The following is a 15,794-nucleotide window of genomic DNA, read 5'->3' as shown; positions in this document are numbered from 1 at the left end:
GCGTTAAGGTCATCTCCTATGACAGCGTTAGGCTTCTCCATGACAGCATTAAGCTTTCCCATGACAACGTAGAGGGCTTCTTTCCCATGACAACATAGAGGGCTTCTTTCCCATGACAGCGTAGAGGGCATCTCCTCTTAGGGCAGTGTATCATCTTAAGATCTCTCCTCCCACCAAAACCCAAAGACAAGTGGAGAGGAAGAGATCACAAGAGTGTATGTGAAAATGACTTGAAGGCCACCTCTATTTATAATAAAACGTTGAGGACAGGTGGGGGTAATTTGGTTGTTGGCCGACCTTGACGAATTGTCACATAACACAAATAAATTCATATCTCCACGAATACATGTCGGAATCAGATGATCTTTATATCAATCCTACACTTCTCGACGAGAGGAATCCAAGAAAAATATCAGTTGCCATGAATAAGAAGACCCATGTGGAGTTTAGCCCTAGTTGCCAATTTTAACACTCCCTCTCCATTAGGGAGAACTCCATCTGCTAATCCATCTGCCAGATTGTACTCTCTGCCATCAGTGCCCTGCACTGCTCTTCTCTGCTGAACTATGAAGAAAAAGTGATCGAAAATGTATCATACCATCCTCTACTGACCCGAAGTCAGTTCCATATAAAAGAGAGTGTCTCATACCACTCTTACTGATCCGAAATCAATTCCAAGTAAAGAGAGTGTATCATACCACTCTTACTGATCTGAAATCAGTTCCAAACAAAGAGAGTGTATCATACCACTCTTACTGATCCGAAATCAGTTCCAAAAGAGAGTGAGTTATATCACTCTTACTGACCCGAAGTCAGTTCCAATTGATCCCAAATCAATATCATCCTAGCATAGGGAGTACGGTAGTTACACGATGCGTCCATCGGTACTACTATGGTCCCTATCCTCATTTCCCTACTCACTGGCCAGATGAGAGGTACTTCCCATGAGTCCCAGACTGCATGGGTAGGATGTCTCAGCAGAAGAAGGATGAACCACTCTTCTTGCCTACATGTCACCAGGGGTATCCTAGGGGAAGACTGAACCACTCACCCTATACATAACAAATCACTAGGGAAAGGTTGAACCACTCACCCTATGATGTGTCTCGGCAGGAGAAGGATGAACCACTCATCCTGCCTACATAGCAGACCACTAGGGGAAGGCTGAACCACTCACCCTATCGTTGCTCATCGTTCCAAGACGTACCCCCAAGCCCCCCAGAGCTCCCAGAGCTCAATGTCCATATCATACAGGACCCTTACAAGAGAGTCTCTCCACGACTCCTAGCTGTTCTCGGAAAGTCATGAATTTGACCTTTCCCAAGGGCTTCGACAGAATATCGGCAACCTCCACATCAGTCCCGATGCGATGGAGCCTTCTTGCTCCTCGATGTACCATATCCCAAATAAAGTGGTACCTTACACTCCCCCTTCAAAAAACTTCGCCCCGAAGTTAGAGTTTTTATCTTATATGAATATTTATGATAGCGCTTAGTACATTCTTCTTAGAATTGTGTATTGAGGTTAAATTCTTACTTAATGTGAGGGCACTATAAAATTGGTGTTTTGCATGCTTTAGGTTTATAACTTTAATGATCATGTTTTATTCATCAAGTTGCCCATCTATTACAAAATCATCCTATCCTTCCTAATCTCTTCCGCTCTCATCCTATCCGTCCTCTACTGGAGTATGCCATGGCGTCAATTACACTGGCCTAACCATTTATAAACTCCTAGGATGACAGCGTCAGCTATATCGACCTGATCCCTAGTAGGCATCCGGCAATCATCATCACACGTCTAGGGGAGCGTGACTCGCACAGTCCTCCCATGACTCTAGGATTTGGAGGATAAACAGTGGGCAACACCTCCACCCCTCCCAGTAGAATCAGGGTTAGTACCCTATCATGGAATCTCTTTGAGCCTTAATTGTTATGAAGTTTCCTTCGTCACGTGGTCATTTTGGTAACAGATATTATATGCAATCATAAACACTTGTCCATGCATTTATAAAATGTGCATTAACATATTCAAAAACAAATAGCTTATGTATAATTCATACATGTCAATTACAGTATAACATAATTGCCATATTCTATTCATGTCATTAACTTTCATATTTAAAATGTAATCATTCTTTGATTTCTATCTCATCAATCATATTGATATGCATAAATGAAATAAAATTATAATATCTTAATTCCCATCAGAAGCAAAATTACTCAAATATTTAAACTTTAATTTGATAACTATAATTTAGTAAGATCAATAACATATTCCGTCTTGGTATTCTTGTACTAGCGGAATTAAACAAATATTATGTCAAAAAAATCCACGTTTATATATGATCATTTCAAAATGTTTCTGAATTTCTGATTTAAATTAAAGAAAATATATACAAAACATGGTTTAAAGTTCTTCAAAATTGACACAAGTTGGCGTATTTTTGACATATGATCTCCGACTCTTCGCAAGTAGCTGATCCAGGACTATACTTGTCCCACTGGACTTTAACTTGTCTACCAGACGATTCGTGAGCTGTCGAACCCTACGCTCCAGTATACGTAATGGTTCGACCGATATGGTTCCTTCGTCCGATACCTACAATTCCTTCCATTGAAGGTTATGAGATCGGTCAGCTATGTAATGCTTTAATACAGATACATGAAATACATTATGAACTTTATGCAAGTGAGGTGGCAATGCAAGACAACGGGCGACAAGTCCAACTCTTTCCATGACTTTAATTGGTCTAATAAATCGGGGTGATAACTTTGTCCCTTTTCCGAATCGAATAGTACTTTTATTCGGTTTGATGCGGATGAAAACCTGATCCCCTACCTCATACTTCCTATCAATTCTGTGAGCATCAGCGTAACTCTTTTGTCTATCTTGTGCTTCCTTTAATCGCTCTCTAATTTGTTTTACCTGCTCCTCCATTTCTTGTATTAATTCTGGTCCTACTATCGCCCGATCTTCCAATCTGTCCCAAATTAATGGTGTTCTACAAGGTTTGCCATATAATGCTTCAAATGGAGGCATTTCAATTGAGTTGTGGTAACTGTTATTGTATGCAAATTTGACTAAGGATAAGTATTTTTCTCAGTGTGATTGTTGATCCATAACATACATCCTCAACATATCTTCAAGTACTTGATTTACCCTTCTGTTTGCCCATCAGTTTCAGGATGATAAGTTGTGCTTAAATTTAATTGAGTTCCTAAGGCTGATTGCATGCAAGTCGAGAATCTTAAAGTAAATCGTGAATCTCTATCTGATATAATCTTCTTAGGTACTCCGTGAAATATGATAATTTCATTTATGAATACTCAAGCTACGTCAGCAACTTCGTAAGCATCTCTTACGGAAATGAAATAAGCACTTTTTGTTAATTTATCCACTACTACCAAAATGGCATTAAGAAGTAAGAGGTAGCCCAGTGATGAAATCCATAGAAATGATCTCCCATTTGGTCATAGGAATGTCGTGAGGTTGTAAGAGACCCGCTGGATGACAATGATCTGCTTTTACTTGTTGACATTCCAAACATCTTGCAACGAATTGAACGATATCACGTTTCATGCCCGACTAGAAGAAGAGTTTCTTGGTATCCGTATACATTTTCTTTACTCCAGGATGTGCACAATATACTGCTTTGTGGGCTTCCTTAAGGATGGTGTCTCGAAGATCCCTATTATCAGGAATATACATTCTTCCATGAAATCGTAAGATTCCATCATCTTCTAGTTCATATCCTTCAAACTTAGATTCTTTTGGCTTTTTACTATCAAGACTAGATCTTACCTTTAAATACCAGCTATCTTTTATGAGATGTTCTAGTACTCGTTGCCTTAAGTCTACTTTGATAGGTATGAGAGAGAATATCCGTGGTCTTCTGCTTAAAACATTCGCTACTACATTTTCTTTTCCTTTAATATATGATATTCCAAAGTCATATTCACTTAGGAATTCACTCCATCGTCTTTGTCTAGCCTTTAAGTCTTTTTGGGTAAACAAATATTGTAGACTTTGATGGTCGCTTTTAAGTGTAAAGCTTCGCCCACTAGATAGTGTTTCCAAATCTTTAAAGCTAGTACTACAGCGGCTAACTCTAAATCATGAGTAGCATAGAGTTCTTCATGAGGCTTTAACTTTCTGGAGACATATGCTATTACTCCTCTATCCTGCATTAATACTGCACCTAATCCATGTTTAGATGCATCAGTACATACCGTAAAATCTTTGTCCATATCAGGGACTCTTAAGATTGGTGCACTGGTCAGTAGTCTTTTGAGTTCAGAGAATGCTTTATTACATTCCTCAATCCATTCATACTTAACACCTTTACGCTGAAGGGTTGTAATCGGCTTTGCAATTTTGGAGAATCCTTCCACAAATCTTCGGTAGTAACCGGCTAAACCCATAAAGCTTCGTACTTCATGTGTGTTTTTCGGTATTGGCCATTCCATGATTGCTTTTACCTTCTCAGGGTCTACTGAAATCCCTTCACCTGATATGATATGACCTAAGTAATGAATCTTTTCCTGAAAGAACGAACATTTGGATAATTTTCCATACAATTGATGTTTTCTGAGGCAAGACAACACTATCCGTAAATGATCTTCGTGCTCTTCCTCATTCTTGGAATAGATGAGTATATCATCTAAAAAAACTTGCACAAATTGATCAAGATATTTGCGGAAAACACTGTTCATAAGGTTCATAAATACTGCTGGTGCATTTGTTAATCCAAATGGTACCACAGTAAATTCATAATGTCCAAAGCGTGTCCGGAATGCAGTCTTAGAAATATCGCTTTCAGAAATCCTTAGCTGATGATAGCCTGATCGAAGATCAATTTTTGAAAAGACAACAGCTCCTTTCATTTGATCAAAAAGATCATCAATTCGAGGCATAGGATATCGATTCTTTACTGTAGCTCAATTCAAGTCTCGATAATCTATGCATAATCTTAAGGATCCATCTTTCTTCTTGACAAAAATTACAGGAGCACCCCAAGGTGATATACTGGGTCGAATATGTCCTATATCCAGTAGTTCCTTCAATTGAATTTGTAATTCTTGAAGTTTTGGAACTGTCATTCTATAAGGTGTTTTAGAGATTGGTTGAGTACCAGGTTTCAATTCTATTGTGAGATCTAGCTCTCTTTCAGGGGGTAATCCTGGTAGTTCCTTTGGAAATACATCCGGAAATTCGGTTAACACCGGATATTGTTCTAAGGATGGTCCTTTTTCTTTACTTACTTCTTCAATTACATATGCTTGACAACCTTCTCTTAAGCAACGCTTCACTTTCATTGTTGATATGTAGCGTAAAGATATTTTTCTCTTGATTCCTTGAATTTGGATCGCTTCTCTTTCATCATTTATACCTAGAATTTTTTTCCCATAATAGTCTACCCAAGCTTGATGAGCTTCTAGCCAATCCATACCTATGACAAGATCATAAGTCCCTAAGGTTGTGACATAAACTTTCAATTTAGTCGAACAGATCCCTAGGTCAATTTTGCATTGATCCACACTTAAGTCTATGGATTGGAGTTCTCCTAAGGCTATTTCTACATGTCTGAAATCATTTTGTCTGCGAGATGCCAACCCACATTTGTTTAATGCATATGACGAAATGAAACTATCTGTGGCACCAGCATCAAATAAGATTTTGAGTTTTATACCATTAATAATACCTGAAGATTCCAATACAGTGGATTGATGTGCTGCTTGATCGTTGTTGACTAATGCATGAATTCTATGATTACTTTGGGTATTTGGTATTGGTTCCTTTCCAGTCTTATGCAATATACCTGATGAAGTTTCTGGACAATCACGTTGAAAATGCGGTCCTCCACATCCCCAACAATTAACCTGTGTTGGTCCTCTTGAATCAGGACGTGAATTTCTAGATAAAGAGCTTCGTCCTCTCATGTTGCTTCCTCTCGAAATTCTTCCTCGATTAACAGTTCCACGAAATTTCCATGGACTGGTGCTTGATGATTCAGCAGCTATAGTATTAACTGCCATGGGAGCTCTTGTTCCTACATTTCTTGGAATAAATCTATTACCATAAGGTAGTCTTGAGCTACCTCCCCTGAAGAAATTTCGGGCAGTCTTTCCTGGAAACCCTGATTGTAAAGGTTCTGTTGGCCCTACATCATTTTTTATTCCTAGATGTTCTTCTGCATAACGGCCACATTCTACCGCCTCAGCTACTAATGATGGTTTCCACACGCTCACCAAGGCCCTAATGCGAGGAATTAACCCAAATATGAAGTGTTCAGCCTGACGTTCATCAGAATCTAAGTAGTGAATGTATTTTACAAGTTCCATAAACCTTATCTCGTATTCCTCCACTGTTTTGTTACCTTGAACTAATGTATGAAAAGCTCCGGCTTCTTGTTGTTGAAAATATGGAGGTAAATACTTTGTGCGGAATCTTTCCTCGAACAATTCCCAAGGGACATTATCCATTGTGAGGTGTAGTTGTTTTTCCAGATTTCCCCACCAAATCAAGGCACTTTCCTTTAATTGAAATACAACAATTTTTGTTTTTGCAGAAGAAGAGTATTCTCTTAATTTAAAACCTCTGTTCATTCCTTCTAACCATGCCTCAGCACGTTCTCCAGCTCGACCTCCTGAAAATTTTTCTGAAGCCCCCTAGAAATATCTTCCTTTGATCTTTTATACTCAAAATTCTTTGGTTCCGCTGAATTGGTTGCTATGGGTTGAAGTTCTTCTTTGGTCTTAGCCATGGTTGACCCTTCTAATGTTTCCAATAAGGCTTTCAATGAGTTCATTATCACAGTCAACTCCGGTGCTGGAGCGGTTGGTGTTGATAATGGTCTCGATGGAGATGATGATGATGGTGGTGGCAATAGAGATGGTGATGACGATGGTGGTGGCGATGGAGATGGTGATGACGATGGTGCTGCCCGATCACGTCGTCATTGCTCATATGTCCTTACCATCGTAATGATTCTTGTTTATATAAATAAAATTTGTAAAAATTTAAGGTATTCATTCGGATTTAACATATATTTTGCAATTTCACATTTTCAAACAGGTATAGTTATTTTTTGCTATTTTTATCTGCTAGGCAGATCTTACTGGTACCGAGGTCAAGGAGGGTGGTCTCGCGACCTCCTTGTCCTAATGCAGGGTTTTCTATTTTATGCACAATAATACGTATTCAAAATTATGCTATGTCCTAATGATTATAATAATCTCATTTAATTATAATGCTCCTACATTACATTCGAATTTATATTTACATTATGATAACATTTCTATATAATACTATATATATATATATATATATATATATATATTTATGTTTTATCATGTTATTTGCAGATATTAAATATAAGTGATTCAGATGAGAAATATACTAATTATTTTTCTTAAGTCTTTAAGATAAACTCATTTGACTATTTACTCTTGTTAGCCACCAACCTCAAATTTATTACTATTTGTTATCTTTTGCTTTATGTTATATTACTTTTATACATATTAATTCTTAACTATTGTGCTTTATTTATCATCTATTTCATTATACACTTACTATCAATGGATGTAATCTTTATTTATGTATTCTTTCCTTTTATAATTTTCGTGCTTCTATTTCACTATTAATACATTCCTATATCATATTACTTATTATATTATTTTTTTTTTATTTGTATTGCTACTATCTTACCTTCCTTTAAATACGACAAAATTTGCATTAATATATATAACTAAATTAAAATTATGGGAATTAAATATAATAATTTAATACGATGGAAATAGTACGATAATTCTAGGTACAGATATAATTGAAAATTATGTTTGTAGATATTAAAAAAAAAAAACAGTGACCCGACCTATTATAAAACAGTTATATATATATTTTAAATCAAGGTTTAAGTTTTAATTTGTATGAAGCCCTATGATATGGGATTATATCGCTGGACACCACTCTTTTAATAATGGAGCGTTGGACTTTTAACCGTTGATAGGTGCCAGGCCCTAAACAAAACGAATGGGTCATTGTTTTATTTACACGTTAGCTTATATTATATATTATGGTTTTTAACATAAGAGTCCACGGAGCATACACACCATTACGCGTCAATATGCTACAGACCTCACACTATTTCTTAGCACGCAGTTAGTTAACAAGGCGGGTGTCGGATATAAGCCTGGGCCTCGTATTTTACCTCTCCCCCTTGTCTTCGCTTAGCGTTGAGCCTTACGATACGTGGTCCCGTGTGCTGGCTAGCTTGGTATTGCTTGACTTCAGGCCCAAAGGAAATTGTGCATCTGCTCTGGGGTTATATGGATAAGATTATCCGATCAGTGGTCGAAGTAAGGCCACAGGGTATTGTTGTTCCAAACTTCGATACGGCATATGTTGCTATGGATTCTCATTGCCGGTGTCATTCCCCACTACATTGTAGTTATATTAGACGGCAAATAGGGGGTTTGCCCAAAGGCGAAATCTTTAGAAGAAACTATGAGTACGAGCATAATTTCGGAAAGGCAAAACAGTGTTTCCATCCATTTCCGCGAAAGTTGGCTCATTGATTAATATTCTGGATGTAACGGTGATTTGAATTTAAACACGATAATTCTATTCCCATCGATTGAATGGGAAGCCTATCAGAATGAAAAAAAAAAAAAAAAGGTAACTCTGTCTGGATTTATTAATCCGTGAAATTTTTTTTACAGCGAACCTTTTTTTTTCTAAGGGAATCTGCAAAAGTAATGGATAAAAATAAAACTGTGTCTAATTTACTATCCAAATAATTTTCGACAAAGAGCGCTGCATCTTGTGCTTGCTCTCAATTTTTTTTTACTCACATTCTCAGGTTGCCTAAACAGATACAGACTCTCAAGGACTGTTACGAATTGGATGCGAAATACGCCACAGTTTATACTTTCAGCATTGAGAATTTCAAGCGGTTAGAGAAAAAAGTGGATGTTCTCATGGATTTATTGCAGAGGAAGCTCGAATCCCTCCTGGAGAAGGAGAGTTTGGTGAACCGGTTTGGGGTCCGCGTGCAGTTTCTGGGGCGTGCAGTTTCCGGGGAATCTAGGGCTTCTGCCTGATAAAATTCTCGGTGCACCATCGAGAAGGTTACGATGATGACCAAGGATAAAATCGTTCATGCCGTTCAAGGGCTTGTTAGGGTTTCATAATGCTGTAGAATTTATTATATGTGTCGTCCCTGGTGAATGATTTGAATGGCTTTAGCACATCCTTATTGTAATAAATTTAAATCCTTAACAGGTTTTAACAGGTCCAAGAGTTTGAGCCAGCCTCTGATACTAGATGTAAGGGCTATGTAAGGGCTATTCAAGATTTTAATATAAGGTCTGTACAAAATTTTACAGACATTGCAGAAAACAGTAAAGGCTTCTAAAATTAAACATCATGAGCCTGTGATAAAATTTCCTGAATTTTATAAATTTAACTAACAAAACTGATGAGAGTACTTACCTGTAATCCTGCGGTTGATGATGCCTCAAACTGCTCCTGCTTCAGTTACCAAAAGACCGAAACCACCCAGCCAAACTGAGCAGAACCTCACTTACTCAGTCCAGTAAGCTTCTCAGCTGAAGCAGACTGTTCCCCCGTGCCCAGAAACCTCAGAACAAGCAAAGCTCAATCGTTCCTCATGAACTCTGTGTACCAATTTTCCTCCTGTTTCTCCCCCCTCTCAAAATTGTTCCCTGCTCCTTATATGCTGTTTCTTGGCGGTGGTCGCTCCCTCCACCTGCAACCCACCGCTTCACCTTCTCGTGACACCCTTCCCATGTCACGTGATATAAATATTCCGCTTCACCTTCTCGTGACACCCTTCCCATGTCACGTGATATATATATATATATATATATATATATATATATATATATATATATATATATATATTTCTTTTTTAAAGGTATATTGATTTTTGATTTAATATCCTTTTGTTTGTTTTTAATATAATACTTTATCTTTAATTTATTTTTATTATTTTATTAACTGATTAATATAATTTATTAATATTAATATAATTTATTTTTATTTTTATAAATAGGTCGTTACACCTGGTGTCTATATGCTTGGAGCGATCATAGAACACGGGATTCCTCAATAATCAAATCCCCCTCTGGTTGTCACAGAAGATCATGATGGTATCCAGCATGTGTCCAAACAGCTCACTGAAGAGCTTCCACAACCAGACAGCTTCACACGAGGCTATACTCGCAGCTATGTATTAGACCTCAGCGGTGCTCAAAACAATTATCTTTTGCTTCCTGCTCATCCATGATATCAAAGCAGAACCCAAAGAGAACCAACACCCAGAAGTGCTCTTGCGATCCTCCACACTGTCTGCCTAATCAACATCAGAATAATCATGCAGCTTCACATTTCCGGCAATGTATCTCAAGCCATGAGATTGTACCCTAAAGATATCTCAAATGATTCTTGGCACCAATCCATTGAGACTCAACCATATATGAGCACAACATGCTAACTGCAAAACATATATCCGGACAGGAATTCACCAAGAACATCAATGCTAGTATGAGTTTATGAAACTCATAGGCATTTCCCAAATCAAGTCCAGCATCACTAGCGCATAACTTCTTAAAGTTAGGCTTCATCGAGGTAGTCACGGGCTTGCAGTTCACCATTCCAAATCCGGAATCCAACTCCCTCTTACTTTTGCAAATGAGAGGGTTTGCACCTGTTAGAAAGAGGTCATCCTCATAAGGTGCCAGTATGAGAGGTCTATCATCCACAACCTTCAAGCAATGGTTTGGATTGGCTTCACTCCTAGTGAATCTCAGCTTCATCAGATAGTTGTTTATCCTTTCATACCAAGCCCGGGGTGCTTGCTTCAAGCCATAGAGGGCTTTCTTCCACCTACATACATGAGATTCTTGATCATGAATCTCAAACCGCTCGGGTTGTTCCAAATCTATGGGCTTGCTACATGAGGGGAATGGTCCCTGTTGTCACACAGATTATCTAAACACCGCGACAACGGTCAGATTGGGGGTTGTCACCTTGATCCTCGATCTCTTTGTTTAAGCTGCCTCCCTACGGCAAGCTAAGGGGGGTAGACCCTATGGAAAAGAAGAACTAGTTGAGGAACAACCAGTTCAGGAGGCACAACGAGGCAATCAAATACTTGATTAAAGCTTAACAATACTTAAGATTGATTAGACATTAAATGATTAATACCAGTGCCTTATGGAGCCAATGATCCAAGTAAATGATTCCACAATAAAACCAATTGCTTGAAAATATTTGCAAAATGTCTAACATATAATGGGTATTAAATAATCCAAGCAATGACGATAGATAGATGTATGATATTCAACAGATGCACAATGCTTTAGCAATTAAAATTCAAGAGATACAAATACCATATTCAACCATGAAATTTAAAGGCTAACCAGTTCAGGTCCTAAAATTATTTACCACTTTCAAATAGTTAATCCTCAAATATAGAAATTTAAGCACATTTAACTATAGTAAAATGATAAATACTAATACCACAAAACAAGACATCAAAAGGAATTTTCAATTTTTAATTAGTCTTTTTCAAAATATATATATATTTTAATATTTAGAAAACATTTTTTTAATTTAATTTATTTTTATTTATTTTTAAATCAAAACAAAACACATTTCATAAAAAATAAAGATTAACGCTACCTAACCTAATTAATATGAACAACAAAACCCAAAATAAATCTAAACTAAAACCTAAGCTAAATAGGAACACCACAATGAGATTAAATAACTTACGATGAAATAAAATTTACCCTAACCCAAAGCATGAAATCGATACATATAATAATATAAAAAAAATCGAACTGTATTGCGTGTGCAGGTCCGAGCAGCGGACAGAACTTCGAGCTCAAGCGAGGGGCTATGGAGAGGTTTAAGTAGGCAGAGAGGAAAGGGATGGCAGCGATTTTTCTTTTTTTTAACTAAGGGTTGGAACTACAACAATGGGTGAGGGACGATGAGGAGTTCGATAAGGAATGGAGCAACGCACTGGCAACGTGAAAAAAAGTGAATTAATAGACAATGAAGATAGCACGCGGATCTGGAGATCACAAGGCAGCGTTTGAAGAGCGATAGGAGGACACAACAGGTCGATGGAGCTGGGTGATAGCCGCAGAGATAGCTGACTGCGTGAGGATGGGAGAGAAATCTCTTGGACGTGGAGAGTAGATGAACGCAGCGATAGGAGAAGGTCGCCTGAGGGATGCAGATATGCTGGCAACGGATAGTGTATAAGGTTTAGAGCCAGGCAGCGAATGGATCGATGGAGAGGTAGAAGGAAGCATGCAGATGGCAGCAAGGAGAGATGTATGAGGGACAGCGTAGGTTTGGAGAAAAATGCGTGGAAAGGTTTGGCAGCCAAAAAAATGCGGATTTGATGGGAGCAACGAGGGTTTTACACAGTTCACCCAAAAATTTTCGAAATTTTCCTGCGACAAAAACGAAAACCCAGACAGCAGCAGGCAGGTGACCCAGAAAACCCCACAAAAATTTTCCAGATCTGAAACAAATACCCCTGCAAGCACTGATTCTGAGGCCAGATCTTACCCTTCGAGGCCTAGATCTGGCTTCAAACAAGAATTCTCCTTCAGATCTATACCTGCGATGACAAAAACAAAACACCCAGAAATAATATATACAATAATGAAATTAAAAAACCCCAAAAACCCAATTAAATAATTACAGTAATTACAAGCTGAAAGCTCTAAGTAGCCAGATCTATCATTATGCCACACATATTTTTTAAATTTTAAATTTAAAGTGAGGTGCTTCGGAGAAAAACCCTTCATGCATCAACAATGGAATTTCTAATGATAAACCCGGGATTCAATCAAGCTGGGCTCTTCAGAAAATGATAATCGGGAGTTGGTTGGTCTAACTGAAGACTTCCCCGAATGCCCGATGATCTCAAAATCAAGGATTCCCTGCACAACTCAATTCAACCATTAACGTAGAGCGAGAAAACGATAATAAATTTCAGATCTAATAGAGATACCTGCCATTATATCCAGAAATTAAATTACCATTCAAACCCTAGTGATCAAGCAAGATACCTGTGCTTAAACCACTCTTTAGAAAGCTATTATCAATGGCTGAAAAGGAAATCTATGCATGAAAATAACACGTCTTACAGCATTCCCATGAAGAGTAACACCAGCAGAGATTAACCCCAAAGTCTTTCTTTATTGCACATAAAAAGAAGATTACAAGAGAGCTTTCACTTAGCAGACGACTCAAAGATCGAATGAATCAACTAACAACTGATCCCCTATTTAAAGATAAATTTCCCAACAGCTAGTTCAAGTGATCCTTGTCAAAGCGATCTCGACCGTTGATGAGGATCAAAATTTATTTTAATCTCATCCGTCGAAATTTAAAATATTGAGGAAATTTAAAATTTTTCAATTAAATGCATTTTAGTATATTCAAAAATTAAAATTTTGCATTTATTTCCTCAAAACTTTGACTTTGACTTAACCCCAGGGACCTAAGACATAAAATTTAGCAAAATAATCAACTAACCTTAGTCCCTGGACCAGTTAAGATTTAATTTTTTAAAGGACCCACGAATTTTACCTCTAGAAAATTGAAATTTACCTAGGACCTAGGACCTATGAGGGGATAAATTATTTTTCTAACCCTCAAGACATTTTACACCTTGATTTTTACATTTTTACATCTCAAGGGGGAAAACCCATTTGAACAAGACCCTCACAGATTACCTAGTTCTGCAACACAAATATAATTTAGCAGATCAAGCAATTCGTAGTAAAATAACCTAACCAAATAGTTAGGATGATTCCCAAATCACTTTTACATAGACTCGATCTAGCACAGTAGGACTCCCCTAACATTCTGGTGACAAAATCCATTCCGGCTTTGGGGTAAGGCTGAAGGAAAACTCTGCCGATCATGGATAGGTGAGACAAAAAACTTTCCGGAATGTAGATTGTCATCAAAAAATTAGGTTTACCTAGGTAATTACATACACGACACGGATCTGCTGATATTATTTATAATTTACACATGCAGAAAGGGTTTACAATATAACATGATCAGGCTGATAATGATAGTCGAACGGCAAGGACACATTGATCAAGCGTTATCCCTTTTGCGCAAAAAAAAGCGAGTGTACTGCTATGGGTCGTTGACACATAGTGGTCAACATCTAGCTCTACTTGGGGACACGTTGCTGCACTGTAGGAATGTGAGAATCCAAAATCTGCATCCACGCAACACACAACAAAACATAAGTAGCGTCCATCCAAAAATCATCATATAACATTAAGCACAGGAAAGATATAAGCTCTTCATTTATTAACTATCTAGTAACATGAAAAGTAAATCTAATCCTAAGACAAAAATGAAATGCTGAAATGACAAGGTGTAGGGTTAGAAATATAATACAGAGGATGCCCCATGGCATCAGATGTTATCTTTGAAGAATAGCTTGAGCATTTGGCCATTCGCAGGTAAGTCAAGTGGTTCGCCATCCAATCTGCTCAAGTGGAATGAATTTGGCCCAGCAATGTCTTGGATAATGTATGGTCCCAGCCACAAACTGTCAAACTTCTTATGTTTTCTCGATTTTTCATTCTTGCGATCCCAAAGGAGTACCATATCTCCAACCTGCAAAGACCTAGATCAAGATGATTTATCAAAGCTTTTCCTAATGTTAGATTGACTTTTACATATATTATCAAAAGCTGTCATACGAGTTTCATCCAACTCCACAATCTGGTCAATTCTATGTTGAACAACATCTTTATTAGAGGAAAAATGCTGAAGGAGTTGATAAGCTAGCAATTTCAGGTGCACAGGTAAGGTTACATCCAAGCCATAAACTAATTCAAAGGGACTTTTACCAGAAGCTTTCTTTTTAGTGATCCTATTTGACCATAAAGCATACTTGATTTTGCTATCCCAAGATCTTTTATTATCTCCTACTATCTTTTTTATAATGGTTATGAGATTTTTATTACTTGATTCAGCAAGGCCATTACCCTGAGGATAGTAATTTGATGAATGATATAAAACAATGCCATACTTGAAACAATGAAATCCATAATAACCTTTTCAGTGGCATTCTTAGCAGGGATGGCTTCAACCCATTTAGTCAAATAATCGGTAGCAGTCAAAATCCATGAGTAGCCATTGCTAGAACTTTCATGAAACTTCCCGATGAAGTCCAGACCCCAATGCTGAAAAGGTGCCACCACAACGACAGGTTGTAAGGGAAGGGCAGTAAGCTTCTGTTTCCCAGTGAACAGTTGGCAAGCTTGACAAGTTCTAACAAACTTATGCGCATCAGAAAAAATCGAAGGCCAATAATAACCAGCTCTCAGAATTTTGTGGGCAGTAGTTCTAGCAGCATAATGACCACCACAAAACCCTGAATGAAACTCGGAAACTAACTTCTTAGACTCAATTTCATCAACAAACCTAAGTATTATGCCCTCAGGATTTCTCCATCCAAGGCCATCCTTCATGAGGCAATACTAGTGGCTTTTAATCTAAGAGACCTTTTCTTATGAGCGACTAAATGATTAGGACATGTAAGATTTAACAAGTAATAAATAATGTCCTTGTACCACTCATGCTCTCCTAATCTTTGCAGCTCAGGTGAAGATGAATCATTCAGAGAAATCAAACCAAGAGCTTTCTCATTACCTTCGGTCATCATTTGAGCCAAGCCTTGGCCTTTGACTAACTTGGTGGGTCTAATCTCT

General features: G+C 37.7%; 1 protein-coding gene across 1 annotated transcript in view; it reads right to left on the bottom strand.

Annotated features, from left to right (window-relative positions):
• LOC149166499 (uncharacterized) overlaps positions 1 to 15,794 on the bottom strand; it is a 555,184-nt gene that overhangs the window by 411,606 nt on the left and 127,784 nt on the right. The gene's annotated exons all lie outside the window — the stretch shown is intronic.

Source organism: Pinus tabuliformis, chromosome 5_1, assembly GCF_031772625.1.
Source record: "Pinus tabuliformis cultivar Carrire ecotype Pingquan chromosome 5_1, CPIR1, whole genome shotgun sequence".
NCBI classification, from domain to species: domain Eukaryota; kingdom Viridiplantae; phylum Streptophyta; class Pinopsida; order Pinales; family Pinaceae; genus Pinus; species Pinus tabuliformis.
This window is presented reverse-complemented; position numbering and strand designations above follow the sequence as displayed.